We start from the raw sequence: 23,289 nt of genomic DNA, 5'->3' as shown, positions 1-23,289 counted from the left end.
AACTTTAAAAAAAAAACTTGCTTTAAGAAAAAGGACAACTTAAAAGCACTGGCTGCTTAGTTTATCTGTAAGAGGATTGAGAACTTCAATAATGTGTGTCACAAACAAGAATATCAGGAAACAAAGGGTTTTTCAGTCTATACATTGAAAGGTTAATGAGAACAAACAGCTAAATAGTGACATCAGGCAATTTAAAGTGATACATTCTTTTTCTTAATGGCAAATATTAATCGTATTTGCAACACACTATTAAGGTAGGTATGTATTCGTCAGAAGATTCCAACACAATTCATTTAGCCTTCCTATAAATATATACAGACTTCATGCTCCTGGTGACCCTGACACCCTGAAGTATGCGTTTGAATTTCCAATAGATATAGTTAAGGACAATGAAGTGAAGAATTCTGGAGGGAATCTGAGTCTGACTAAGCTTGGAGAGAAAGATCTGCTTCTGTTGTCTAAAGGCATCATCCCAACTTTCCCTCTTGAGGGACACTGAAGTCAGAATTGAGAAAACAATATGCAGATGTTTAATGTCAATGTAGGTATGAGGGAATATCCTGTCTCCTTTCGTCACTCCATGAGTTCTTTGTCCTTTCCACCATTCACATGCAAGCATTTTGGATGACCTGAGGCATCTTAAATTGTGCCAGGAATCTGTATTTCTGAAACTGAATTCCATCCTTTATTTATGAGAATGGGTTAAATAGTTGTTTTAAGCTCAAGCAATAACTAGGTCCTTAAATTAAGGTTATCAACACAACGTTCTGTTGGGTTTTCTAAATGAGCCTGGATGCCATTCTGAAAAATGTGTTTTAGCCAAACATTAATTCTTTTCTGAGTAGAGTGATAACATCAGTAACTTGAAATTACAACAGCAGTGCAACAGACTTCTTGATAGTCACCAAGAACTGACCATAGTGCTCTATAAACAGAAGATAAACCTCTAAATTTTGCAACATACCTGTTAGATCTTGTTTTACCATCATTTAGGAAAATGAATGGTGATAATAATACTTTATCACTGAAGTCAGCACTCTAAAATACAGTGCTTAATTGTAGGACTAGCAGTGGCAGTAAGAAAATGCTTGGTATTATGGATTTGTGAGAGTTTCAATTGGAAATTAATTACTATTGAGCAGTGATTCAAAATGGATGCACCCTCAGAAGCAGAGCTTATTGCATGTATTTTGCTATTATTTTCTCTTGTCTTTTTCTGGACAAACTAAAGCATTATGTGGGTATACTACACTCCCAATGAAATGTTCTTCAGCCTATGGTCTAATTTTTGAAAAAGAATAGACAAAAAAGAAAGAGAAAGCAATCCCAATGTGCTGAATATCTGAATTTTCAGGACTTCCTTTTAAGACACAGAAGACTATTAGTACTGTTCATGCTTTTTTTTGCAAGCATCATTACTCATTATGGGCAATCATTAGACATGTCTTCTTCACATTATCCTGAAAGAAAAGTTATATAAAAAAGGGTCTAATTTTCATCTCCCACTGTGCTGATGCATGTCACCAAACCCATATGTACCATGCTTTTTTGCTGATGGTGAAATGGTAATGCCAATTTTCTAGATATTTTTACAAAGGAGAAACTGAGGTTTACATAGGAATAAAATCACATTCCTCAATTCATTCTCTCTACTTCAGAAGGTAGAGTATATAAAAATATACCAGTCCCCAAATTAGAGAACTGTTGCTGAAGATCTCACCTTTACATCCCAAATACAGAAAAATACTTGCTATATCTTCTTGAAGAACTTATACAATTTCTTTGAGAGAAATGAGGAGCCCAAACTTCAATCAGACCCCAAAGGGAGGGATTTGTCTTTGAATTACTAAAGAAAAGCCCATTTAAGGGTATACAAAACCATAAAATTTAAAAAGATTAAAAAAAAATCCAGAAGTCAAAATTAATATATTGAGTGGAAAGACAAATCTTGTTTTAGGCTTGCTGTTGCTTTTTTTAAGCAATGCATGACAGAAAGAACAGAAAGAAGGTTGTTTCTTTTAAAATAAGCCCTGTACTTGCCCGTGGGGGGTAAGTCACCCTCCTGCAAGGGCACAGGAGGAGCATAAAGGCTTTGTCATTTCTCTCTGGTACTGCCAAAAAGTGAAAATTTTCCCAAACTTTTCACAACTACCTCATCTCTTTCGACCTTTTCAGCTAGTGGGCAAACCCTAAGCAATAATAAAGCCCTAGGTGACAAGGATGGACTGCAGTATTCACAAATTAGGCTGAGGTACACTGACACGATCTCCTTCCACATAATAAAGAAAAAAAAAAGGAAGCAATTGAGCTGAGAAACCACCAACGTTTGCTTCCTTCCATCCTTCTTGCTTCCTTTCCTCCAACCTTCCTATTTTCCCCTGCTCCTGTAATCCATTCCTCCTTTCCTTCCACTTCTTCCTCCCCTCCACACATTATTTCATGCCTTCTTACCCCTCTGGTGTTTCCTCCATATAAGGGAAGGGCAGAAAGGCACCACTTCATACCTCAGAAAGGACAAAAATGCATCTTTTTTTCTAGGGTGTGGCATAAAATTAAACTGTAGAAAGAAAATCCAGCTCTGTAAAATCACTGAATGGTTTTGGCTATGAACATCTTCTTCATATATAAATATGCTTTTCATTTTGTTTTGTTTTCAAAGTAGTGAAATAAAATCCTGCCTTCCAGGAAGTGCATTGAATTTCCATCAGCACTGAGAAAACTTCTTCAACAAGTAGGTGAAAAACTGTAGTCTCTATTGAAAAATCACAATCAAATGAGAGCCTTTAGCTCTTTTCTCCATCCCACTGAAGCACCGTTGTAAAGGAATATGTCTTGCTCTGTAAAAAATAATCTTAAAAAGGCCCAGTGTTGGTATTAATTCACTTCAGGGAGTTTGATCTGGAAGAGCTTCAGGTTAATTTATAGTCTTAGCAAATTTCATTTTGTTGGACTTTTGTTTCAATAGGTTTTGAGGGAAACCAGTAAACTCCGTAAAATGGTTGCATTATAATTAAATTACATGCTTTCCATAGTTAATTAACTGAAAATGTGTCCTCATATCCAGCCTCAAGATTCATCTCTTCTTAACATAAAATATTAGTAAAATTATTCCAAGCCTCCTTTTCTGTAATATTTTTGTGCAACTTAGTCTTGTTAGGCATTTTAATACCTGCTTATCTTAGGTATCAGTTATAAGAATGAATCTTCACAAAAAAATGAGCCAATGTACTTCCTGGTACTGATGTTACGAACATTTTTTTTCACTTGAAGCAGAATTTGTAAGGTGTATATACTACAGGATATACAGTGCCAACAGCAGACTGACTACTCAAGTATAGGAGCCCAAGCTTCCCCACAGAAAACAATAGGAGCCATGACAATGCGTTTTTTAGGATAGCAATGCTATCCCATTTTAGTGCCAAAGTATTTATTTGGGCACTAAATTAAAGCACACGAATCTCTCTCCAAATCTACACCTACACTGTAAACATGTTTTCTTGAATATCACTAAATCATTTGTAGTTAAGTGCTCCATTGATGTTGGATCTAGTTGTACTACCTCTAAATTTGATTGATGGGGGGAACCCAAATAAATCTAAATAACAGGTATAAAAGTAATTCACAGACCATTAGAATTGCCCAGAAAGCCACAACGGGAACAACACAAATGCATAAAAAAGAGCCACATTTTCTAAATCAATAAAAAACCTCCCTAAGACAGTAGCCAGGTAACATGTACTGTTTTGATTTGCTTTCTTTTAACAAATGAACCTCTGAATACCTGGAAGATCAGGTGGCTTTTCTTTCGGCAAGTGGAAAAAAGTATACACAATGGATTTAGGAAGCTGATCCTTCATTCTGGGTAGGTGCCAGTTTTTCATGCAAAAGTATAAGCTAAAAAAACAGGACAGAGAGTGGAAAGCAACCTGAGCTTATGCAGCCACCAACTGATTCCTGATTAGCTGTAATGGGGCTAAAAGTTTCATATGAGTAAACATCTTGTTACTGAGCTGAGTTGTAGATTTCAAAACAGAGGTAAGGCCCTAAGTGGATGTAAATCAACATAAACTAGCTGTGGATGTGACGCACTAATTTGTCATATCTGACATTCTTTGGCAAACAATAGCCCTCTCTTCCTTCCCATTCTTGCAAATTGCGGAAAACTGACATTTCACTTCCACTCTGTGAGGAGAAATAAATCTAGCACTTAATCTTACCTGTGTTCATGTACAGCTTCCCCTACCACCTGCTGTCCTTGTTAAACAAGAACTTACAGGTTCAAAGCCTTGGGGCATAGGTGTCATGGTTAGCAATATGGGCCTTAAAGATAAGGTACTTTGGCATTTTTTCTATTTCCTTGCATTTACTGCAGCAGAGAATTGAAATACCGTAAGGAATAAATACTAAACTCAGACAAGAGACTGTAATCTCCAATTAGATTCTGAAATTGAATTACCCTTGAAAATTATTTCAAAGCTTTCTTCTTTGTTCACTTACCTGTCGATACTCAATATAAGACCTCAATTTTTATTTATGCTATGTTTTTCCTTGCTGTTAAAAACGGATTAAAATTTCATCAGGCCAAGTTATGTTTGAGGGAGAAAGGAAAATGGCAAAAGCCTGAGATTCTAAACTGATTATAGGTCTTCCTGTACAAAGATGCTAACAACCCAAACTGCTCCACCGGAGAGGAAACCCACAGAACACAATATATAGGAGCAGCAGGGTATACATTTCTTTTAGATTTTTTTTTTACTGATGATGCTGATGTGTCATGCAGGTCTTAGAACCAGAGTAGGTGGAAAAGTGATCTGAAAGTCATGAGATCAGGACTTCAGGTAGGTCTGTAGTAGTAAAGTGACAACAATATAGTCTACAAAGCTCGTACTTAACTGTTTTCTGGAATCCAAGGAAGTTCAGGCTTCCAGAGTAGCATAAGTTTTGCATATATATATAGAAATATGAAGTTGGAAAAGCCCTCTGGAGGTGCTATGTGCTCTACGCATGTATAGATCAGATTTTTCAGGTCTGTGAAAAGCTAAGTTTTTACTGTCTCCAAAAAGACTCTCCACAGCCCCTCTGACAGCCAGTTTTGCAGATAAACACTCTCATTGTAAGGGTTTTTTTCCTTATGTTTCTCAGATGTTTCCCTTTTACTTCTTTGACAGTTGCATCTTTTCCTTTCATTGCCTAGATCTGAGCACAGTCTGGCTCTGTTAGGTCACTGAAGACAGCTAACATCCTTGAAGGGGCCTTTGCTTCTCCAGCCTAAACCAACTCAAACTGTCTCGGTATTATTTTGCTCCAAACCTTAACTGTATTAAAAGCTCCTTACTGCACTTGTTCCAGTTTGTTAACATGTCCTTTCTTCTGGGAAGTGTTAAATCAAAAACTGCCCTATATCTCCTAAGTGCAAGGTCCTGTATTTGGTCTTGTTGAAGTCAGCCGATCTCTGTAGTTTGTCAAGAGTCCTCTGAACAATGGCCCTGACATTCATGGTGACAGTGGCTTCCCCCAGCTTGATGCCAACCCCAGACTTGCTGCTGATATGTTCCCTCTGGCTGTACAGCTTGTTAATGGAGAGGTTAAAACCAGAAACACCTTAGATTCTACCATCTAAGTTTAAACAGGATCGGGAGGCAGGATGCATTGCCTTTAGATAGTTTTATCCAGTGGCTTTCGGAGAAAGTGTAAAGAAAGTCTTGTTCAGCAGCTGAGAAAATACAACATTTGATGTTTATTTTAAAGTGCAAGCAGATCAACTTCTTTTTAGAAGATGCACATAAAACAAACTCTTATACTTGAATAACTGCAAACACGCGGCTTTTCCTCATTGCAACATATTCCCTGACAAGAAGCCTATTAAGATAAAAGGGGAGGTTAAGTTCCTGTTGAATTTGCTTCATTTTATAGAAAAGAACCCAGGACTGGTCAGGTCAGAGAATGGAAAGAAAATGTGAGAAAGAATTACTGCCTGGGTAGTCCTCCAGGAGAAAAGCAGTGTGGATTCCTAGGGCTGCTCTCATAGTTTTCATTAGAAATGAAGCTTCATGTCTTGTCCTTGATTCCAGAAGTGAGGAACTGCATTCTTTGCTTCCTGTGTTTTCTATTATACTTTCAGGTCTCAGCCTCAGTGAGAAGTAAATCATAGATGTTGGATTCTTTCTTACTTTTTGCACTTATTTTTCAAGCAAATGAGACACTGTGTTTTACCTTGGGAAGCTGCTGCTTAGGTAAACTGTTGCATAGAGCGGTTCAGAAATGAAACTTTGGGAAACAAATAATCGATCTCCTACTGACATACTCTGAACATCTTTATGGACCATATTGGGAAACAACAAGAATCTGGAACGGATGCAGTGGGCCAGATTTTGCATGCCAAAATCTAGGATCAGCCATTTAACAGAATAATTAGCTATAGATTAATAGAAAAATAACAAATGAAAGAAAAAGGAATCATGGGGCATCAAAGTCACCCATATGAGATTAAAGATATGGGAATAGATAAGAAGGCTGTTTGGTAGTAAATATTTAATGAGAAATGATAAGTGTAAAGTAGAATACTGTTAAATTCAGTTAGACAGACATATTTTATTTTTCATTATGGAAAACCCAGCATCTAAGTCACATTAAAAATGTGGCTGTCATCAAATGCCAATACCAAAGAGCTGAGGAGTGACACAGGCATTTACTCACTCTTTAATTATTAATAGTCTTGCTTTGTAGAAATCAGACCTTAGGAAAACTTGTCAATTCATGCACAAAATGGCAATTTAGTGGCAGCTCACCTCCTCATCAGGCTCTGTTTCCCACATTTACACCACAGCTTGGGCAAGAATTTCTCTAGAGCCAGAAAACAGAAGCAAAGCAGAAAGATTATTGTGGCTTAGGTGGTATATTGCCTCTTGGTGCAGCTGAGAGTCCTAGCATTCTGAATCTGTGTAAACTATTGCAATAGACAAAATTGCTAGCTTGCTACCAGGTCCCTTGCAGTTGCAGAGAAAAATCTCCAAACTAGTTCCAGTAGTCCTCATTGCTAAGGAATCATTAAATCTGGCAGACCGACAGAGGAGGTGTTGTCACGGCTTCATACTTCAAGTCCAACCAGTAGTGAGTTGTGATACCAGTAGGCACATGCACAGACAGACACATACCATGCACATGCACATGCACATGCACATGCATGCAGGTAGCCTCAGAGTTCATCTCAGAAAAAAATGTTTGGCAAATACATGAGCTTAAACAGCACCAATAACTCATGATGTTAGAGACTCATAGAATCATTGAATCAATAGGTTGGAAAAGACCTCTGAGATCATCAAGCCCAACATACCTGTCCCTTACTAAATAATACCCCTAAGCACTTCATCTACCCGTCTCATCTCCGTGGATGGTGACTCAACCACCTCCCTGGACATCCTCTTCCAGTGCTTAATAGCCCAGATACTTTGGGTTGAAGGGGACATTAAAGATCATCTAGTTCCAACCCCCCATCATGGACAGGGACACCTTCCACTGGATCAAGTTGCTCAAAGCCTCGTCCAGCCTGGCCTTGAACACCTCCATGAAATGGGCTTCCACTTTTCTGAACAACATGGTACCAGTGCCTCCACACCTTCACAGTAAAAACTTTCTTCTTAATATCTAACCTAAATGTCCCTTCTTTCAGCTTAAAACCATTACTTCTCATCCTATCACTACACTCCCTGATAAAGAGCCATCCCCATCTCTCTTCTAGGCCTTGTTTAAGTACTGGGAGGCTGGTATAAGGCCTCTGTGGAGCTGTCTCTTCTCTAGGCTAAAATCCTTTCTCATTGATTGAGATGCAAGTCCTTTAGTAGAAAATATGTATATGTGTATAAAATGTGGACCCCTTCAGTAACTAACCTCAGATGTTCAGTCTCCCCAGTAGCTGGCCCTGCATATCAAGTTTGTGAGATGACCCAGAGTGAATCTTCATTGCCCCACTGGGCAGATGCCTCCTGCAGCCCATGGGACTGAGGATTTCCTGGGATAGTCTTGGAAAAAACTGGGCCAGAGGCCCATGTCTAAGACTGAGACTCTCCAACTTGTGTCTCTGGGCTCCTTTACGCCTGCGAAGATGAACCTTTATTCACATAAAGTGTCACTGATCTTTATAACTGTTCTCTCTTTTACTTCTGGGTAAATTCTGACATTGTCAGAGGTAGGAAAACCTTGCCCCTGCTTTGATCCTTCTCTCTAATGACCTTTTCCTTTCTTGTTCTAATTCTTCTCTGACATTTCTATTTAAGAAGTTATAGACCACCACGACTGTTTCATTTAAAATTCTGCTGTGAATCCATGACGACAGAAAACATGAAAGAAGGAAGGAAAAAAAAAACCCAAGCAACCACAAAACAAAGAAACTGCATCAACCCAGATAAAATTTTTTAAACATCCTGATGGTAGCAGAATCTTGCTAGATTTTTTAGTACATAATAAAACCACATATGTCTATTTATCCTCCCCAGTGAGATCACCAGTAGCAGCAGAAAGAAATATTGTTACTCCACTTTTTCCTTTTTCCCTACTTTCATGTGTTATTCCTGTCTTAAAGTAGATTTTTAGACTCTAATAACAACAGTTCAAAACCCTTAGACAATCTCAGTTAATTTATAACTAATAAATAAGGCATTTTATGTGCTCTGTACTATTGTGAAATGCACTAAGAAGAAAAAAGGAAAAAATAAAAACTGTTCCAGTAAGCAAAATGACTTAGTTATTTAGAAGATAACTTCTTCCCAGAAATGGAAAATATTACTATCCCTCATTTTACTTTTTTTCCTTACAAAATCACTCTCCAGCTAAACAAAAGGAAAATGAAGAGCATTGTTAAAATTAAATCTTTCCTCAATACTCTACATGTTTCAAATCTTTAAAGTTTTTTTCCTCTCCCTTTCTCCCTTCTGACACATACATTCTACTTTCTCTTTTTCTTAATTTTAATGGAAGAAATGACAAATATTTAAAGGTCCTCTAAAACTGAGCAAAATTCATTGCCTGTATTTGAATCCCCCGTATCTTTTGTAACTGACAACTTCTTAACAGTGACATGATCTACACAGAAACTTTGCAGGACCAGTTTGCACATCCCAGCAAGACTGAAACAATAGGATGTTGAGGCTCTGGAGAGAGTCCAGAGAAGAGCAACAAAGCTGGTGAAAGGGCTGGAGAACAGGCCTTATGAGGAGCGGCTGAGAGAGCTGGGGTTGTTTAGCCTGGAGAAGAGGAGGCTGAGGGGTGACCTCATTGCTCTCTACAACTACCTGAAAGGACGTTGTAGAGAGGAGGGTGCTGGCCTCTTCTCCCAAGTGACAGGGGACAGGACAAGAAGGAATGGCCTCAAGCTCCGCCAGGGGAGGTTTAGGCTAGACGTTAGGAAAAAATTTTTCACAGAAAGGGTCATTGGGCACTGGAACAGGCTGCCCAGGGAGGTGGTTGATTCACCTTCCCTGGAGGTGTTTAAGGCACGGGTGGACGAGGTGCTGAGGGATATGGTTTAGTGTTTGCTAGGAACGGTTGGACTCGGTGATCCGGTGGGTCTCTTCCAACCTGGTTATTCTGTGATTCTGTGAATAACAATCACGCTTGAAGGTGGGAGTGGAGGGGAAGCTAAAATGGCTCCACTAAAGTGAAATATACCAAGTGAATCCTAATGAATTCAGGTTTGGAGTACACAGTAGTTATAAAGGGAAAAACATGAGCTCTGTATGCTTCCAAGAGAAAAAATGTGACAGACTTTTAAAAGCAGTCAAAACCAATTAGTTAGTGTATCTCAAACTGGCATAGAAGTCAGAGATTTATGTGACACTGAGACCTAGCAGAAGACTGACATCTTTGAAATAAAAGAGATCAAAACGTAGCTGGATGATTTCCTTGTGAGTTCTGAATGCAATAATTTTTAACGACTTGTACCAACCCTGTTATGGAAGATATATTACCAGGAACACTTCTTGACTGTGAACAAAAATTTGTATTGGGTCTTTATTAAATAACGACTCCAATTACTGCCAAAAGTATATTTGTGTAAGCACCCAAACTGTTGCTCTTCCCTTTGCATTGACCTGTCCTCTAGAATATAACTTATGATACGGGCTGCCTCATTCAAATGTCCTCTTCCAGTTTCAACTATGATAAACCTGCTGCCTTTCTCAAGCCGGCTTCACAATTTTTATTTCCACAGATCTCTAAAAGGAATTCTGCAGCTTAAATTTAGTGTGTGCTTGTGGTCAGATGTTAATTTCTTATTTTTAGATTTTAGTTCTGTTAGTGTAGAAAAATGAATTGAGGACTTAGAGTTTCGTTCGTCTTGTACAATGTGCATAGCCAAATTAAATATCCCAGCTCCATTTATATTAGTAGAGAGAAACAGTTCTTTCTTGGAGCAATACATCTCAAACTAAGGTAGATGGTTAAAAATAGGGAAGAAAAATCACTCCCTGAAAACTTCGTCTCTCTACTGGCTAGAATGAGAAAGTAGGGTGATTAGCTTAGCTCTAGATATCAAGTTCAAAATGGAGTTAGCCAAAGCCCACCTCCATCTTCTGACAAAAAAAGCTCTTGCTCCAGTTTTTCTGAATGTTGCCAAAACTGTAATTTCTTTCTTTGTAGTTGCCTCTAGCTCAAAGCACAGGATTGCAGACCAGCATTGCTAGGCTGAGCTGGCTCAAGCTCTGACACCATTACAATCACAGTTACTGATCTGTGTCTCCTGACATTTGGAATAGGTTTGTACAGGTAAGGGTCATTTCTCTTGTCTTGTCTCTTTGGTAAGGAAGAGAGTTCTGGAATGATGTGAATCCTTACTGGAATGTAGCATATATACCAGAAAGTGGAAGAAAGTTGACCTATACTTTCATCCTTATTTGAAGAGACAAGTACACAAAACCTGCCACAATTAATCATCTGTTTCCTAACCGGCTTTGGTCAACCTGAGAAGCCTAGGGCTGTTGTTGCCCTAATTTTGTACAAAGAGTCTATCTATATTCCTATTTGCATGCAAACTGGTCTTTCAAATCACTGTACTTTTTGCATAGATGAGAAAAATGACTGAATCTAGTGGTTTATTGATCCAGGCTCAAATAGCAGTACAAGTGATCTGCCATGGAAAAGCCTGTGAACTATCCTTAATTTCTTTCTGGATTAGCTCTTTTCTTTTTCCTTGGATTTAAAAATAAAATTTACAAATGCAGTCTTTATTAACTTTAGTGTTAAAACGAGCCACAGTTTCTTGCATTTGTTTTCTTTTCAAATTAAAATTCCCACAGACTGCCACGGCCAAAATGCTTGTACAGGTATTGTCCTTTACTGTCCTTCATGGTTATATATCACTGTGATAGCAAACTGAATTGAGTCAAGTACAGCATGAGCTTAGATGACTCTGCAGGCCCTTATTTCTTGACAATCATTATTTAGTTCACAGTTCACTGTGCCACTCAGTCCTTAAGCCAGTCTGCAGCTGCTGCTTTGTCTTACCTACCTCTCCTGCCCAAGATAATTATGCAGTTGTTCAAGGAGAACAGCATTCTCTTACTGTGACACATCATTGCTACCTCTTTCTAGCTGAGTTCAAAAACACTGTTGCAGTCAATCAGGTGTAAACTCATTGAATCTGGAGCTCATTCTTTTAGCTGCACCGGTTTCATCTTCTACTTCCTCCAAGTTACCCTGTTGGAACTATATCAGCAGTCCTTTGGCATTTGATCACACCACACTTTCTTCCATTAAAACCAGTCCTCAATGTGAGGGCAGAACATTACAAAATCTCATCCCTGGTCACATGCACTAGGGAATGAAGTAGCTTTTAGTGGAACTTCTTTTGCAAGTAAGAAGAGTGTCCTAATCCTACATGGCATTGTTCAATGGTGCTGCACTTTATCTCGATCCTATCTTGATTGGTTGATCACCTCATAAACCTGCACAAGACCCTGCTAGGTTTCAAAGAAGACACATACACACTATCAACGTGGCTTGCTCTGCATTTCACTGTGTGGTCAAGTCATTATAAACACTGCATGCAAACTAGCTCTCTTCCTAGCTGAATTCTGAAGCAAAGTTGTTGTCTCAAAGAAAAAGTTGTGTCATTGATGATAGGATCATAGAATCATAGAATCATAGAATAACCAGGTTGGAAGAGACCCACCAGATCATCAGGTCCAACCATTCCTATCAAACACTAAACCATGCCCCTTAGCACCTCGTCCACCCGTGCCTTAAACACCTCCAGGGAAGGTGAATCAACCACCTCCCTGGGCAGCCTGTTCAAGTGCCCAATGACCCTTTCTATGAAAAATTTTTTCCTAATGTCCAGCCTAAACCTCCCCTGTCAGAGCTTGAGGCCATTGCCTCTTGTCCTGTCACTTGGAAGAAGAGGCCAGCACCCTCCTCTCTTCAACCTCCTTTCAGGTAGTTGTAGAAAGCAATGAGGTCTCCCCTCACTTCACTATAGGTGGCCCCTCACTATAGGATACTTCACTATAGGATACTTCACTATAGGTGGCCCTTCAGACAAATGCAGGCTGGCCCCTGCGTTACGTGTTCTGCAATAGTAAAATAACTGGCTTTGTGCCCTTGTACAAAGAGCAACGTCACCACTGAACTACCAGTGTGATTTACAAGGCTAAGCAATATGCAACATTAACTATATGCTTTCAAAGCAAAGCTTTCTTCAGCTACAGCATAACCATCTCCTTATGCAGGAAAATAAATGCACACAGCACATGCACACACACACAGACAGTGTCCCAGGAAGACCACAGAGGACATTGAGGCTAAATGCCAAGTGTCGTAGGCTCACAAGTAGGCCCTAGAGAGGACTAACTCTGAACAGCATGGAAGTGAAGCAGTTTATGCTGTTTAGCCTGGGGTAGAGAGTTCTCTTCCTGCCATGTTCTCCAAAGATGGATGTTGCTGCTCTATAAAAAACAGCATGAGCTTTCACACCACTTTTAGTTGTAAGATTTTCAGAGTAAAGGTATATTTACAACATCTTGATTCGTGTTTAATTTGGAAAAGTTAGTGAAACCTGTATGAAATCTTCATTTTTCATTCATAAGTATTACCTGAAGCTATTTTACCTGCATTATTGCATTAGTCAAATGAAACTTAAATAGGTGTAATAATATTTTTGAATGACTGCTGTAACGTATTTTATCATCTCAATGCTAGCATAAAGAACTTGTAAGCATTTTTCTCTCTGCTGCTTCATTCAGAATTACAGTAATTCTCTAAAGAGACTGTAAAAATAAAACTGACAGGTCCAGATCACATTTCTGACAAACTTTCACTGATTTTAAAATACCTTTCCCTTCAAACTCTAATGTATGTTTTTGCCTAATTCGTTTTAGAAAATTAATTGGAGATGTTAACAGAACTAGTTAAGTAGCTAACTCTCCAATACTCCTATAAATTGTTCCTTAGAATCTTAGAAAAGCTTTGATATACATTTCTGGATTTGTTTATCAAAGTACTGTTAACAATGCAGTTTTCCATGGAAAAATGATGAAATAAAAAGAACAAATCAGTTTCCTTTAAATAACATACCTGATTTTTTCTTTCAATATATATAAATTTGTCTGGAGCTTTATCAGTTCATGGGACTGTAATTAAGCTTGATATGTCTAGAATTACTTTGTTAGATGTCCTGTCACTTGTTTCTCTCTTTTCAGCTTAGTCTTTCTATTACTACCATAAAAAAGTGCCAATGATCTGTGTAAGTAACACTTCTAAAGGACAGCTTAAATCCATTAAAAAATGTGCCTGGTTGGTCAAATGCTTTTGTATTCTTCTAGACTCAGAATATGCTGCTTAATATAAGCAAGGTGGTATCATTTGTGGTGGCACAACCAAGCTTTCCTCATGCACTCCTATCTCTTTTCATGATTCTATGGCTCCCCACACTTCAAACAAGAGCAGGTAATGATCAAACTCCTTACTCTTTTTTGTACGCCCCTCCCCTCCTTTCTCTGACTGTATTCAGGATTGGGTTATCTCTTCAAATACCTTTGCCTCTTGGTAGTTTGAAGAACATTTAGCTGACATATAATGAGTCTACAGCTTCTTGGATTACAGATTGAATGACATAAGCCTAATTAAAGTGGAAAGGTTCTGAAAGACCTCATTTAGCTTTAGAAACACTTTCAGTGTAAAAGTCTGGAATGCTGGGATCCGGCACCCTTGGGACAGTTAACAATTCACCTCAATATGTTTCTCAGAGGAACATATATGAATATTCACAATTTCTCTAACAAAGTGGTGGCAATTTCAACTCCTTATGCAGATATATATATATATATATCTGTAAAGAAAAGAACATGTTGTCAGGTTAACTGTAAAGCATTTGGTTTGACCACATCAGGGAGTTAAATGGAAGATCCTCTTAGTAAAGGTAGATCATATCAGATAAGCACCTTTTGTGCTTAGAAAGCTCATGATTTCCTGGACAAAGAATGAAAAGCATTTGTTATGGTGCCATAGAGGCCAATACTAATCAAGCTATGGAAGATGTAGTGCAGACAGTAACTGATACATGAAGAAGTAGTAAAGCTCAGAGGGAGTTGTGCTGAAAGAAACATTATTGAATATGAAATTTCTAATGTGACTAGTAGAGACAAAACATTTGTATTTTCTGCAAATACAAAAAGTAAGTTGAACATGACAGAGGAAAATATGAAAAAAAACATCCATTGCCCCAGAATGAAATTTCTAACTATGCTTAAATAGGAACTGAGAGGAATTGTTTCTAACTTCTAGAAAATCTCAACTCTGGAGCTTTCTGTAAGATGTAACTTAAAGAAAGATAATATTTTTATTTAGTATCGTTTAATAATCTTTAAAAAAATAATTTTATGATGCAGCTTATTTGTAGTTGTAGGATATTGGCCTTTTAGATGCTTGAGTTTCTACAGATACATGGGAACATCTAGGTGAAGAATTTTCGCCATGTATATACTTGCAAATATAATTATCTGGATGAACTAGTCTTGAAACTACAAATAGATAATTGGAAATGTGAGTGTTCTGTAACTCACTTCCTACTGAAATGGAATGGTTAATATTTTCAGTGATACTTCTGTCTTACAAAATTGGTTCTTTCTTTTCTTTTTTTTTCTTTCTTTTTAACTTTTTTTAATGCAGCAATATTTTGTTGAATTCTCTCAGGGTAGAAAATATAATTGTAGCACAGAAAATAATTGGTACATTACTCACGTTAGCCCTTTGGGACTACTTTTCCATCTCTTTTAGATGTCACTCTTTAGCTAGGTTGCTTTTGAAACCAAAACATTTTAAAAAAGGAACCATCTGCATTTTAAAAGTAGGCTACTGAGACAGAAGCTCATGTAACAGCTGAGAGAAAAGGCACTTGCAAGGCCTACAACCAAAATAATGCAGAAAATAACCTTATTGACAATATTTTCTTTCAGTTAAAGTAGAATATAAAGAAAGGCATTATGCTTATTCTCTTTAGGAACATTGTATACATTGTAATACATTGATCTGCTGGAGGGTAGGGAGGCTCTGCAAAGGGATCTGAACAGGCTGGACCACTGGGCTGAGTCCAATGGCATGAGGTTTAACAAGGCCAAATGCCGGATCATGCACTTGGGGCACAACAACCCCGTGCAGTGCTACAGACCAGGAGAAGTCTGTCTAGAAAGCTGCCTGGAGGAGAGGGACCTGGGGGTGTTGGTTGACAGCCGACTGAACATGAGCCAGCAGTGTGCCCAGGTGGCCAAGAAGGCCAATGGCATCTTGGTTTGTATCAGAAACGGTGTGACCAGCAGGTCCAGGGAGGTTATTCTTCCCCTGCAATTGGCACTGGTGAGACTGCACCTCGAATCCTGTGTTCAATTCTGGGCCCCTCACCACAAGAAGGATGTTGAGGCTCTGGAACGAGTCCAGAGAAGAGCAACAAAGCTGGTGAAGGAGCTGGAGGACAAGCCTTACGAGGAGCGGCTGATGGAGCTGGGGTTGTTTAGCCTAGACAAGAGAAGGCTGAGGGGAGATCTTATTGTTCTCTACAACTACCTGAAAGGAGGTTGTAGAGAGGAGGGAGCTGGCCTCTTGTTCCAAGTGTCAGGGGACAGGACAAGAGGGAATGGCCTCAAGCTGCGCCAGGGGAGGTTCAGACTGGATATGAGAAAAAAAAAATCATGGAAAGGGTCATTGGGCACTGGAACAGGCTGCCCAGGGAGGCGTTTGAGTCACCATCCCTGGAGGTGTTTAAAAGATGGGTGGACGAGGTGCTAAGGGGCATGGTTTAGTGACTGATAGGAATGGTTGGACTCTATGATCCTGGGGGTCTTTTCCAACCCAGTGATTCTGTGATTCTGTGATTTTGTATAACACTATTTCTCTTCAAATTTCAATGGCTGCACTAATTCAGTAAGAACACTAGATAGTTAAACTAAGATCTACTCTAAAAGCATCATGTTAGGACATAAATAATCCAGGAGATTTCAGGAAAACACAGGAAATTTTTAGTTGCAGGTGCCAGAGGCTTAGGCCAAGGGTCACACCCTGCTTGATCTGTCAGTGGTCAATGATCAATAGCAGGCTTGTCTACAGTGATCATGAGGTAATGGAGTTTAAGATCCTAACATAAATGAAGCAATATGGTAGCAGAAAAATTGCCCAGCACATCAGTAAATCAGGTTTATTTGGGAAACTGGTAGTCCACATGTGTTGGGAGACTTCTCTGAAGGACAAAAAGATCAGTAGAGCTCACTGATCTTTAAGGACAGCTTCCTCAAAACACAAGGTCTGTCATTTCTAGCATTCAGTTTAGTTGAACTGGTGTGATTGAAAGCCAGACTGGCAGAGAAGGTAGCTCCTGAGTTAGTGCAATTGCAAAAGCTTTCCAGGAGGGGCACGGAGATATTCCCCAAGCATGCTGGTCTAAGTTAGCAATATCAGCTCAGCTGCAGTTTAAATAGTGACAATTGTGAAGGACATGAACAGCTTCTAGAGGAATATCAGCAGCAGAAGAATAGAGCTGGGGACCTAATGGTGATGGATACCTGAGACAATAAATGCTGCCTGTTTGGTTGTTTGGGCACAAGCTGAGCCAATTTAACATAGAACTGTAAAGGATAGGGGGAGTAAGTAAGCAGAGAAATTCCTGTGACTTAATCGTTCAAATGCTCATCAATGGGAAGTTGATTCAGCTGAATAGGTGGCTTCTAAAACTATCAAAGAACAAAGATTTCATCATAGTTTCTAACATGAGACTCATCAGCATCAGCTAGCAAAGGAAACTCTTTCCCACAAAATAATAAGGTGCCAGAGAATTCCTAGGGTGGATTTAGCTAAAATGGCATGTTTAGGCATGTTTAGGCTGGAGAACAGAAGGCTCAGGGGGCATCTAATGGCTCTTCTTTAATAGCTAATGAGGTGTTATAGATGAGTTGAAGCCAGACAGTGTTCAGATAAGGATGTTTAAACATAGAAACAGGTTGCCCAGAGACATAGTGGAGAATATTTTAAATGTACTTTATGATCCCCAACACTCTATTTGTTAAAGCCCTGTAGCAATTTGATCTTGCCTCAGAGCTGATCTTATTTTGAGCAAGGATTGAATTAAAATTCCAGAAGTCCCTGAAACTACATTTTTTTATGGTTATATGATCATACTGGATTGGGCAGAAAGCTTACTTCCTGCAGAACCCTAATTCTGTACTGTTCTAAGTGCTAAAAAAAAAGCAGAAGCCCAGTTGTGGCCTTTCATCTACTGTATTAATGAAGTCTCACCCCGGTTTCTAGTACTTAATTTAGTTTAACAAATCCGTATACCATTCAAAATCTCTCCTTTGATTTCTGCTCTAATTGTGTTTGCTAACCTTGGAGGATCTTTGTGTCCATACATCCTGAGTGATGCAGCCTAGAGTCATTGTTATGCTATTTATAGGTCAAATTTAAACTGTGATTGTGGCAGAAAAAATACATGATATGCTCTCCATTTATCTCTTGCTTTGGAATAGAATAAGTGCAGATCTCTGCAAACTGTTTGGTGCTGTTATACTGTGGACATCTGAGAGTCAAAACTATGCTCACTGAGCAGCCACGTGGGAGCAGCTTTGCAAAACCTGCTACTCCTAATTCAGTGCGTACTACAGCATACCTCATTTGCAAAGGGAACATTCTCCTGGCTGCACACAGTAGTGCCAATGTACATCGCAAGCATCATCTTCCCAAGGAGATTTTAAACTGAAAGAAATCTTATGCGGAAAAAGGGATTATTAGACTAAATAGAAAATTATTGCTTTTCCTCACAGTGTTTCTGGGTTTGTTATGCCCCAAAGGTGACTACCACATAGCAATCAAACCAGCTGATTGAAAGAATATGTCAGTTTACTCAGCAGCTGGCCCTTAAAGGGACTGGACAGGTGAAGATCCATAGGGTAGGTATCAAAGTATTTAGTTTTATCATGAGGCTTCAAAGAATAAGTGCATTTAGATTCAACATATGACCTTATTATTGAAAATCACAGAATCACAGAATCACAGAATAACCAGGTTGGAAGAGACCCACCGGATCATCGAGTCCAACCGTTCCCATCAAACACTAAACCATATCCCTCAGCACTTCATCCACCCGTGCCTTAAACACCTCCAGGGAAGGTGAATCAACCACCTCCCTGGGCAGCCTGTTCCAGTGCCCAATGACCCTTTCTGTAAAGAATTTTTTCCTAACGTCTAGCCTAAACCTCCCCTGGCGGAGCTTGAGGCCATTCCCTCTTGTCCTGTCCCCTGTCACTTGGAAGAAGAGGCCAGCACCCTCCTCTCTACAACGTCCTTTCAGGTAGTTGTAGAGAGCAATGAGGTCACCCCTCAGCCTCCTCTCCTCTTCTAAATGGCACATAACGTACTGAACCTCTGCCAGAAAAAAAAAACTAAACCCAAAACAGCAAAACAAAGTTTAATTGAAGCAAGATTAGTGAGAACTTAATTGGCCCTTTAGGGGACTTCTGGAACATTGTGTGATTTCTCAGGTCTCAGTAGTATTCCAGTCCTATGCTGATTCCTGATGGTCTTGCTTCAGGATTTTCTTTCTTTTGTTTCTTTCTTTGCCTTCTATACCCATAAGACACTTTTTACAATCTCATAGGTGCTATGCTAAGCCATTTTCTTCCATCAAGATGCTTTATCACATGCGTCATGGATGACTGACTTTCACTTCACATTTCCTTTCACTTGTGATTCCCAAACTGTGTCAATCTAATTTCTGTTATCACTGAGTTAAGATAAGTACAAATAACACATTGTGTTATGAGGTTGGTGTTTTCTCAGTTCCTTTCCTGGCAACACTCTGCCAAGGTTGTTTGGGGGCTGACAGCACTATTTGAATTCCACAAGCTATGTAATACACTTTGTAATCTGAGTTGTGGAAGACTGGGAATTTCTGTCTTCAAGCTGGACTGTAGGTTTGAATGAAGAATGACACACACAAATGAATTATCTGGAGATTGTCAACCTACAAATTTCTGGTTCTAGCACATTTTGAACTCAAATAGACGATATACTCCTCAATGCATCTAAAATATACTTTGAAAGATTGGTTTTCAGAAGGTTATATTTGGAGAACATATTACCGCTAGAATCCTCTTAGGACTTACTTACATTTAAGAAAGAGCTGCAATATGGCAGCTACTTCTTGAAACCTTTAAGACTCAAATGAATCAAGCAAAGTCAGCTGAGCCAAAATACATATTATTCTGCATGACCCAGAGCTGAAATAAATTTATTTTATCTTTTGTGACAAAATTGACTGGTTCTGTGCCAACGGAGCCTTCACCACTTTCCAGAAGGGTTACATGTAAAAAGGGTTAGCAGGATCATGCCATGAAGGCACAGTTTGTCAGAGGTATTGTTTCTGTCAAAAAAATAAGTTGAGAGGATTAGAAGTGCAAGCAACAGGTGAAAAAAATGCACATTTACTTCATCTGCACAAACCTCCTATCTTTCTAAAAGAAACTAAGATGTGCTATGAAATCTTGCAAGGATTTCACTTAACTTGCAATATTAAAAATGTTGAAGCTTCATGTGTTACAAGACAAAGGGAAAGGGAAGAGAAGGTCAAAGGAGATAAAAACTCATCTTAAATCACATTCTGATCTTGAAAAATATACGCTTTGTGTAAACACTGGAAGCAAGGTGATACACTGTGAGAACCGCCATTTCAAAGTGATTACAGTGAAACAGGCTACCTTGGAAATGAGGCTGGCATATGTTATCCTTTTGTAAAAAATTTAGTAATATATTTTGTAGTCATCAACCTGGTTTGTTTTATAGGTAGAGAATGATGATTTCAGTTAAAAGAATCCTTGGGATTGAGAAACAACTATCAATGCTACTTAAGAGGGTTATTGTCTTTAGTAAGTATATCAGCATGTAAAGAATGCCAATCAAAAGCTTTCCAGAGAGGAAAAAAAAGAAATCTTCCCTCTCCTCCTCTGCCTTCCTCTCCCCTCTCCTCCTAAGTGATTAGGAATGCATAACGAGAATTATGAAATGACATTTGTTAAAAATTCATGGGAAGATGTTTCTTGTAACACAATGGATAAGATCAATGAAAATTTAAAATTTCTGTGAGAAAAATCAACTGTTTAATGCCGAAAACCCCAAACAGAACAGCTGTACTCTTGGAAGATTAAATATTCCTCTTAGCCCATTCATTTGTTGCTGTTCTTATGGAGACTTTAATTTGAACCAGTCTTTACTGTATGTCTTATCATGTGAAAAAAACCAGTTTTCCACTGTTTCCATGGATGATGATATCAATAATAATCATAAATATAAATCAGAAACATTAAGGCATTCTTTTTTTTTTCCACTGAGAATAGTCAATGAATATATTGATATTTTTCAGTTATCACTTTTCTTTGAATTGTTACATTCTGTAAAATGAAGTAATATCTATTACCTTTGCAAGAAGCCTTGAAACAAAAGGATATATCAGTATCAGTAGTGGAAATGGAGAGTCAGTTAAGGTATAAGAAGCACATCTAAATATAAAAGTAAATATCAATAAATAATTTCATTTTTAAAAATATGACTTTTTGCTGAATTTTCTTATGCCATTCAAGACAAGTCCAGTGTTACAAACTTAGGATTTGAAGACATAAGTTTAAGAAATGAAGTTGTCTTTCCTTTCATTTGCACAATGTAAAAATACGTGCCAATGTTCTCCAAAAGTATTTAGCAGTTTTTCATAGTACACAGATATTGTCCTCAGGAGATGATGATCAAAGCTGCCTTGTTCAATTTCGTTATGAACCCAAAATACACACTGAATTTCCCTGGGTTTTTTTCAGTATTAGCAGAAATTTCAATGAGTTATGGTTCTCATGGCATTTTTAGCTATTATGGTTAACAGCAGTCATGGAGGCACTCACAAAACAAACAGGCACAGAATGAAGCTTCAGAATGAAGCTTTACTTGGCACTCCAACAAACCAGAATAAACCACATGTTCAGATCTCAGGCAGGAATATTACAACAAAATTTCCTGAGTTTTGTAAATAATCCTCTAGAAGGATGATCCAATGAGTACATAATCATTTACCTATAAGATGCGGGCTCTGAATAGCAGGGAAGTTACCTTGGGTAGCATTCTAATCCAAGGGGAGTGTCCCTGACTGCAGGCCTGCTGCTCTGAGGAGAATCTAACTCAAATTGGCTCTCCAGTGGGATGTCATTCTGTACCATAGTTGAGACTGATCTGTGGTCAATTCTAGTTGGTTTGGGACCCCCAACTTCAGGGGTTGGGGGTGACAGTTAGTAGTCAGGTTTCAATAGTCAGAAAGCCCAAGTCTGTGTTGGGTCTTTGGCAAACCTTGATCTTTCTAGGGTCTTTGTCAAGCCTTAATCTATGTTGGGTCCTTGTCAGGAGCATTGTACCTGCCACAGTAGCTTGCAAAATAGATTCTATTAACACTGTTACTATATAGTGGGTCCAACCAGCAACCAGAGCTCAACAATGAATCTAATAGTTCAATCAAAATGTCTCTTAAGTGTGCAGGAACCAGGATTTCACCTCCTGTCTTTAAGATGTGAGTAAAAATGTGACATGTGTAAAGGGAGAGTTATACATTTCTGCTATGGTAATTAAAAAGGTCTTTATAAGAAGTAGAGTCATAGAATCATAGAATAACCAGGTTGGAAGAGACCCACCGGATCATCAGGTCCAACCATTCCTATCAAACACTAAACCATGCCCCTCAGCACCTTGTCCACCTGTGCCTTAAACACCTCCAGGGAAGGTGACTCAACCACCTCCCTGGGCAGCCTGTTCCACTGTCTAATGACCCTTTCTGTGAAAATTTTTTTCCTAATGTCCAGCCTAAACCTCCCCTGAAGCCTTCATTAAGATACCTCTAAGTACTTGAAATAAACACCTAATATTTAATCTTAGAAAGAAGTACATGTGAGAAGTTAAATGCAGTTACTGTGGATCTATTTTCCCATAAATCAATGAAGTCGCACATTTTAAACTGGGTTTCAAAACTTTCTAAAGACCACCTCTGAAGTCTACAGATTTCAGGCACAAAAACTGAATTATATCTTTGCTTGATCTGTTCCATGGTTATTTATCTTGATAACTTATTCAAGGTAAAACAAGCGTATGGTCTTATGTCTAATTTCTTATCTGAATGTAGCTGAATTCAGCTGCTGGCAAAAGGAACTTAAGATGCTTTTGTCTTCAGGAATAAAAAAAGCTCTCCAGGTCTGACAACTTCATCTGAGTTCCACATGATGATCTTTCACTAAGAAGACTGCAGCACTTCACTTGTTTCTTTACAAAATCTTGTATGTAACCATTTTGTCTATTACACTATTTTTCTGTCAGTAGATCAATGTATTTTCATAAACTCATTAAGATATATTTTGAAAAACACTGTTTTAGCAACTTCTCCCAACTTTTACTCAGGCACTAGCAGCATATGTTCTAAATAATTTAACTGATTGTATATGTTATTTTTCCTCTTTGTTGTTTTTGTGCTTTGCGTGAACACATGTATGATTTTTTTCTTTAAGCACAAACACTTTCATTGTTAATTTTTTTTTGGTTAGTTTTCTAGGACAGTAAAACAAGCTGCTTCGAGAACCTTCTCAGAGATAAAATTGAAACGTTTGGAAAAAATTCTCAGATTTCCTCATATATTATTTGAGCCTGACTTTATATTTATAAGCAGGAAATTTACTGCAGTTTAGATGTGAACTAAAAAATGAATTATTCACATAAATGTGGCCAAGAGCTTTGCTCATGGTG

This window comes from Phaenicophaeus curvirostris, chromosome 3 (assembly GCF_032191515.1).
Source record: "Phaenicophaeus curvirostris isolate KB17595 chromosome 3, BPBGC_Pcur_1.0, whole genome shotgun sequence".
Taxonomy (NCBI): Eukaryota; Metazoa; Chordata; class Aves; order Cuculiformes; family Cuculidae; genus Phaenicophaeus; species Phaenicophaeus curvirostris.
Note: the sequence above shows the minus strand (reverse complement) of the source record.